The sequence below is a fragment of the Phascolarctos cinereus genome, unplaced genomic scaffold (assembly GCF_003287225.1).
Source record: "Phascolarctos cinereus isolate Bilbo 61053 unplaced genomic scaffold, phaCin_HiC Scaffold_4;HRSCAF=312, whole genome shotgun sequence".
Classification (NCBI taxonomy): domain Eukaryota; kingdom Metazoa; phylum Chordata; class Mammalia; order Diprotodontia; family Phascolarctidae; genus Phascolarctos; species Phascolarctos cinereus.
Window position 1 is genome coordinate 609,343,051 of NW_027555847.1, and position 8,418 is coordinate 609,351,468.

At 33.8% G+C, this 8,418-nt stretch overlaps 1 pseudogene; it reads left to right on the forward strand.

Moving 5' to 3' along the window:
• Positions 1–1,472: 1,472 nt before the first annotated feature.
• Positions 1,473–2,820, forward strand: LOC110193572 (serine palmitoyltransferase 1 pseudogene; annotated as a pseudogene).
• The last annotated feature ends 5,598 nt before the right edge of the window (positions 2,821–8,418 follow it).

An 8,418-nucleotide genomic window follows, 5' to 3' on the forward strand; every position in this document is an offset into this window, starting at 1 on the left:
TGATCTTTTGAACTATACACAATACAAATGTATGCAAACTTTGAAAAATTGCATTTTGATACCGTGTCATTTCTTGCTATTTTCTATCATTTATAATAAATAAACATTAGTTACAAGCTGGAAGGAAATTTGGGCATGTAGGAGAATTCAATAGAGATATCTTGTAAACCAACATCATTCTGATACTAAAGAATGCACTTGTGTTTGTGAATAAAATTCCATTAAATTTACAACGACAGAACAGTAACACTGATAGCAAAGAGAAATGAATGAGCACAATGAAAGCAGAATTTTGGGGAGTACTTACTTTCATAATGAATCTTGAATCCATTATTAGAACGACTGTTGTCTGTTGTAAATAGAAGGTAGATGAAATTGCTGCTACTAAACAGAAACTGGGGGACTTGAGTACCATTGTAAGATCCAAGCAGAGGTGACAGAAGGTTTGGCCCATCATGAACTTCCAAAACATCATAATTGAGTTCAGTCTGAAATCTAAGATACAAGAGACTTACATATGAATGCATGTTTAATGGAAAAAGAGCACATATAAAATGTTAGCTTCCATTTTTTTAAATCTTTCTAATTCAAAATTCTAACAGGTATATCAGTTCATTTTTTTACAAATCTACTTAATTTATTTTGAAGGTCATTCCAATAATGTCAAAAATATTTTCCATAAGCAATGTTTTAATATTTTTTTAAAAAAACATGTATGTATTTGTTCTCTATGGTTAAATGTTTCCCTGTCACCAGCTCCAATGCCATCTCCTGTAGAAAGTCCTGAATATACCCAAACCCCATGGCGTTATTCCTCATTCCCCAGTCTTCTCTTCCAAAGTCCATTTGCTCTCTATCCAACTTGTTAGTATCTATTTCTTTATATTTTACATTTTCATTAGAATGTAAGTTCCTGGAGGGCAAGGACTATTTTTACCTTTCTTTATGTCTACAGAGCTTCAAACAGTACTAAGTATTTAATAAATAATTCTTAAATAATGAGGTTAAACTATCATTTATTATTCTTAGAGTGTACATGGACATTTCTCATTCCCTGAGCAGTTCTCTTAAGCGATCATCAAGCCTTTTTTTATTCAATCTTTTATCATGAGATCTGGAAATTATATTTATTTTCTGATTAGATATACCAAATCCAAATGCACCCCCCAAATATCTCATTACTTTATTGTAATAATTATTAACAAGTATACTATAGACATACAATTATTCTCCATATGTAAGTAGTTTTCAAGAAGTCTGTACTGTCATTTTTACCTGTCATTTTCAAATAACAACAGTGGGCTAAAACAAGTTAGCTATTTTACTACTTTAAAAATGATAAACAAAGAAAAAAAAGTTGCTAAGACTTTAGCTTAATTATAATTAATTGGAAGCAATTACTAATGAAGCATATGAGTGTTCACAATTAAACATATAATTTAAAATCATTTTAAATGAGTAATTGTTGAGCAATGGTTAGAGAGCAGTAGGTGTTGGTGGAGATGGTTCAGGCACTGTATAAGGTTCCTGCCTACTACCTTATTTTGGAAGGAATTCTAATTCTCTGGATAGTCAGAATTCTTTTCTCCAAAACATACAATTTACAGGAATGATATGACCTCACCACCAAGGAAAAGGAAAAATTAACTGACGAGTGGAAGCCATAACCCCTTGTTCCTCTTGTTTCAAAAGACTATCCTGCTCTTAACTACAACATTGTTTCAGGCCCTCCAAGCCACAAAATTGTGATGAACGGAAAGGAATATGTAAATTTTGCATCATTTATTTTCTTGGATTCTTGGATAATTCTAGGGTAAAGGAGGCAGCCTTAGCATCTCTAAAATAATATGGTGTTGGGACTTGTGGACTTAAGAGGATTTTACGGAACATTTGATGTTCATTTGAAATTGGAAGAACATCTGAAGACTGAGGAAGCTATTATTTACTCATATGGATTTGCCACAACTGCCAGCGCTATTCTAGCTTATTAAAAAAAAAAAGGGGGGGGATATTGTATCTGTAGATAGAGCTGCCTGCTTTGCTATTTGAAAGGGATTACAAGAATCTCTAAGTGACATTGAGGTATTTGAGCATAATGGCATGGCTCACATGGAGTGCCTACTAAAAGTACAAGAAATTGAAGATGGTTTATTGTAGTAGAAAGATTATATATGAATATGGGACCTATTTGGTCACTTCCAGAATCGGTCAAGTTAAAATATAAGTACAAAGCAAGATTTTTTGGGGGAGGAAGAAAGCCTTTCACTTGGAGTTCTAGGAGAACATAGCCTAGAACTCATTGAACATTTTGAGATAAATATTGATGGCATTGATCTTGTCAGAGCTAACATGGAGAAATTCCCTAGCTTCTATTGGAGGATTTTGCTGTGGCAGATCTTTTGTAATTGATCATCAGCGACTTTCTGGTCAAGGATATTGCTTTTCAGGCTCTCTACCTCATTTATTAGCTGCAGCTGCTGTTGAGGCCCTACGTGTCATGGAAGAGAAGCCAGATATTTTTCAGGTGTTGAGAAATAAGTGCAAACAAATTCATAAAACCTTACAAGGTACTTATGGATTAACAGTAGTAGGCAAGTCATTTTCACCAGCATTTCACTTACAACTAGAAGAAACCACAGGATCTTGAGACAAGGCATGAACAAAAATGCTGCATTAACTCAAGCACACTACTTGGAAAAAGAAGAGAAAAGCCTTCCTCCTCTTACTATAGGAATTGTGGTGAGAGTAGAACAAACTGAAAAAGAACTAGAGAAAGCTGTATCTTCAATCAAAGAAGCTGCACAGTCCATTCTGAATTAGATATCATCAATGGACTTAATATGTTCCAAGAAGAGGCATCATCTATGTATCAGTCTATGGTGTGTGGACATCTCAAAGAATTCAAACTCTTTGTGGGATATCCTTTGAAAAAGAGCTCTCAGTTGTTTACATGACACATTCCACAGAGGTACAGACGAAAAGTATGAATGTAACAAGAATGGTTTAACACATATCTCACACACACACACACACACACACACACACACACACACACACCCCATTCTCTCCAATAAGTACCAAGAGCAACTGTGTGAGAGAAAAACTAAATGTATCTGAGCAAAATCTGAACTGTATGTTTAGTACTATTTAAGAGAAGATTTTTGTTATACCAGGATTTTTAATATTCATTTTCCACATTTTCAATTTTCTCAATTAAGTATTTATCCTTCTAAAATTGAAAGTTCTTTAAGAACTCTTTAGTACCTAGCATTCCATATAAAAATGATTTAATGAAACTTTGTGAAAGAGTTATACATAAATGAAACTTATCAATGATTACTGATCATACAGTTCAACTCCACTTTTTCAAAATTCCCCTTAATCCTATCATGCTAAATGATAGATAATGTCTTAAGGAAACTATATATATTTTTGCTATTGCTATGAACTTTTGATTTTAACATACTATGCTCTGAAAATTTTTGTTACACACTAAATATATAGATATTTAAGCATCTCTTAAGACAGAAAATATTCTTACACAGTACATTTTGTTTCTGCTTAGTTTCTAAGGTAAGTAGTTTTAAATCAATTCATTTAATGCATTTGATCTTTACATATACTATGTGTTGACTTCTGATCTATTTGGGGTAGGAGGTCATTGTGATTATTCAAAAATTTAAATTATGGCCTTTATATGTTTTAGGATATTTTAAATAATTTTTTTTTATCATGGGTTTGTGTAGGGAGATATCAGTTGCAGGTTTTCTCTGTGTTAAGGTAACACAAAATGGTCTTCCTTACTGCTTTTATGACATTGAAAATCCAAACAGATAATACAAAAGCTCTAAGAAAAAAAATTTAAACTATATTTTAATTGTCTGCCCTTTAACAATCAAAATCATTCTGTCATTATTTTCAATAAATGCAAATAATGCCTAAACACTAAAAATAAGTAATTATAATATTAGCTTTTATATGTGTGAGAGTGTTCTAGCATAGATCTATATGGCTGCCCACTTTAAAAAGACTATTTCATAAGTTTAGTTTACTCCTATCTTTGCAGGCAAAGCAATTAGCTTTTTCCTAAATGAAACCTTGGGTTCAGGAAAATACAGTTGGACCACAGGGATATCCACAGGAAGACACTTAATCCTTGAAATAAATGTGTTATTGGCTTCCATGAATTATGGATTTCTGTTATTCCAGTTGCTTGGTTTACCAGTCTATTTGTGGCATTGAAAATTAAGCTGTATCCTGAAGCAGCCTATCTCAAATAACCAACTAGCTAAAATCAGACTAATTTTGAATGTACATAAGAGGAACCAAGGATTCATTTAGATTGAAACATAGTGAGACTTTATATTGAATAGTGTAAGTACCTTAATTAGTTAACAGAGATAAAGATTTTGTTTGTTTTGTTAGAACACATCTTTATAAAGAAAATAACTATGGAATGGAACTAGAATCATACAGAATAACAAAGAAACTCAGGGAAGGACATAAAAGAAGTTGATTACAGAACTATGATAAGAAGTGGCATAGAAAGAGAAGGAAGAAATACAGGATGCCTCATAATAACCTTTATACATTTCTTATGCAAAGCTACAGTCTACAGATCATGACATTAAATTGTATATTGCTGTTTTCTGTTAAAAAAACACACCCTACCATTTGGTAATGAAATTATTTTATAAAATATTCTCCATTGTGTTCTCAAATTTAGTCCTGTCTCTTTACAAATCATGAGAAAAAAAGCCCTTGATTTAATAACAAGATAGGATATTAAGATTAAGTTTACCATGGCACCCAAGTGGAAGTCACAAGTTAGAAGATAAGAAGAAATACCAGTAAATTCTCTTAAGTGGCTAACAGTATGCTATGGAGAAGAAATCAGGGGAATTTTGAGGCAGGAAAAGGATGGTTTGGGGACAATTTCTTTATGGTTTCTGAAGACAGAAGAACAATAGAAATTTTAAAAACAAAACAGGCCATCCAAAAGAGAGGACTGGACTTCAAGGGAAAGTTGGATAAGAATATGGCTTCCCTTTTGACTAGTTTGAGAAGCATCAGAGAAATGATTTCCCTTCAAACCTGGACTTGAGAAAGTAATGGGATTTGAGAGACAGCACCTTCCAGGAGCAGGAATTGAATGGAGAAGAGTGTTTGAAAATGAACCTATGTTGTAAACAGGCTGTATTAAGAACCACTGAGCAAAGAGACAAAGATTTGAGAGGTTTTGGTTTTTTGTCCTCTTGTATTTGCTATAATACTACTTAAAAAACCCTTTTCATTATCCTACAGAAGAGACAAAAATCTAGTCTTCAAAACATATTGAAGTTTTATCTTCCATTTAAGTTTTATTCAGACGTTATGTCATAAAATAGAATTGACTCTGGGTGCTCAAAGGCTAGACCAGTTGAATGCAAGCTCTTGATATAAAAATATTGAACATACTGGAAAATATACTGGAAATCCTTCTTAAATCTAGTGCCTTCCCTATGTTGATAATTTCCTATTTGTCCTGTATATTGCTTGTTGCACAGAGTTTGCATCCTGTCTCCCCTTTAGATTGTGAACTTTTCTGGGGAAAGGGACTGTCTTTTGCCTTTCTTAGTATCACCAGTGCCTGGTACAGTACTTAGCACATAGTAGGTGGTTAATAAATGCTTATTAATGGACTGACAAACTTAAAGAGGCTGGCTTTGAACTGAACCACGTATCTGTCACATGAAGACAAGTATAATGGCTTAGCCAAAGTATTACACAAGTATAGAAAGGCTCATCACTAGAAGGTTAGGTTGACCAGGTGGTCTATTGTTGTTTTTGCCCTTTGGCCAGAGCAACTCATTAAGATGTTACTATCTGCATCAGTGGCACAACATTTTGTATAATGTTAGAGGCTGAAATTTAATTTATCTTTTTTCAAATATATTTATGGCTTCTGTCTTGGGCTTTCATGGTGCATTATGCAGTGACAGAACAACTGGACTCAAGAGTTGAACTTTGACTGTAGGACTAAGGGCAAGACAGTTTTTCAGACCTTCATTTGCTTCATCTATGAATGGTCAGAAAAATACTAGCTTTCCATAACTCAAAAGAATGTTGGGAGGGAAGCACTTTGCATACCTTGAACTTCATATACATATGCAATGTTATTGCTTTTCATAATAAAGTTATTTTCATATAGCACCTAAAAACTTAAATAATGGCTAGAAGTAAGTTAAGTTCTCCAGTGCCAAACCAGTATGGAATAGATAGCTTTAAGACTACAGTTTTGTCATTTTTCTTTAAAATAAACTTAATAATCATTGGTTATTCTTAATGCTATCTAAAACCACATGCAACAATGTACCATGTTCCTAATTATCTTCTCAGGCATTTTCATAAACTTTCCAACCAAAGTAATATGAATTCTCAAGTGGCAGAGGGCAAATGACATGCTTTGTTTATGTTTAATAAAGTAATATTATTGTTTTGTTCCTAATCCTGCCAAAATACGTCAAGTATAAGAGTTATTAAGATATACTGGGTGGAACATTTCATGTGTGTGTTGTGTGTTTTGTGACCTTTACCTGAAGATTACAATGATTTCATAGATTGTCCAGAGGATAGGTTATTATAAATAGGATGAATGAATATGGGATGTGTTCTAAAGAATGGAGCTAAGAGATATTCTAGAGCTTAGATTCCTCTTGTGCTTCCTCTATGGTTCCAGAAAAAAGGATGATTCTTCATCAATGTCTGCCCCTTCCCTGCAACTGATCATTTTTCCTATACTGAAGCTTTTTATAACTGACTAGTAGGAGTTTCCTAGGATACTATGCCATTAGCAGCATTTTCTGGAAATATACATTACTTGAATAAAATTAACCAGATGAAGAGCTATTTCTTTTCCTGTCTTCTGAGCTTCTCTTGTATGGAAGATATCAATCTGTTCTTAAAGATGTATATCTGTTTAAATGTTGGAAAAGATATGGGAAAATTGGAACACTAATGCATTGTTGGTGGAGTTGTGAACTAATCCAACCATTCTGGAGAGTAATTTGGAACTATGACCAAAGGGCAACTTTGCATACCCTTTGACAAAGCAAATCACTTCTAGGTCTGTATCCCAAAGAGGTCATATAAATGGGAAAAGGACCTACATGTACAACAATATTTATAGCAGCTCTTTTTATGGTGACCAAGAACTGAAAATTGAGGGGATGCCCATCAATTGGGTAATGGCTGAACAAGTTGTGGTATCTGAATGTAATGGAATATTATTGTTCTATAAGAAATGATGAGCAGGCAGACTTCAGAAAAACCTGGTAAGACAGAACCAGGAGAACACTGTACACAGTAACAACAACACTGTGTGATGAATAACTTTGATAGAGTTAGCTCTTCTCAGCAAAGCAAGGATCTAAGCCAACTCCAAAAGACACATGATGGAAAATGCTATCTACATCCAGAAAAAGAACTATGGAGTCTGAATGCAGATGGAAGCGCACTATTTCCTCTCTTTCTTTCTTTTTTATTTTTTCTTTCTTGTGGTTTCTCCCTTTGGTTCTAATTCTTCTCTACAACATAACTAATGTGAAAATATGTTTAACATGAATGCATATCTAGAGCCTATATCAGATTGCACACTGTCTTGTGGAGGTGGCAGAGGGGCGAAGGAGAATTAGAACACAATATCTTATAGAAGTGAATGTTGAAAACTAAAAATAAGTGAACGAATGAAGAAAGAAAGGAAGAAAGAAAGATGGAGGGCTGGTAAACCATGGTGGGCACACACACATATTTAACTTTCATCTTCATTATTAACATACTCTTAAGAGCAGACAACTAATAAAATAATAAAGCCACCTCCCAAAAAAAAAAGATGTATATCTGTTTCAGAGAGACTAGAACTCTATTGTATAAAGATAGAAGAGTAGGATACAGGAGAATCTTATGCATATGGCTGGACATTTGAGCTGAAATTGAAGAATCCAGCTTGCAAATGTGAGTGGAGGAAGTAGGCACAGCCAGAGAGACTAATAATGAGTCAGCCAGTCAGTCAACAAGCATTTATTTAGAACCTACCATGTGCTAATCATTGTGCAAAGAACAAAGGATATAAAAAACAAAAAAGCAAAAGATAGTCTCTCCCCTCAAGGAGCTTAACTTGCAAACAACTAAGTACAAATAAGCTATGTATAGGAAAAATAGAAAAACAATAAATAGAGGGTAGGCACTAAAATTAAGAGAGATTGACAGAATGAGAGAAGAGAAGGACAGGTTTAGCCAAAAAAGAGTGTGATTAAATGAGGAACCTGATAGCTCCAGAGAGAAAGAACTGTCATTTTAAGTAGCAGGGAAGAGAGAGAAAAGGAATAAGATTCAATGAGGGATAAAATTCCCTGATTATGGCAAGTGGTCCTAATGTAC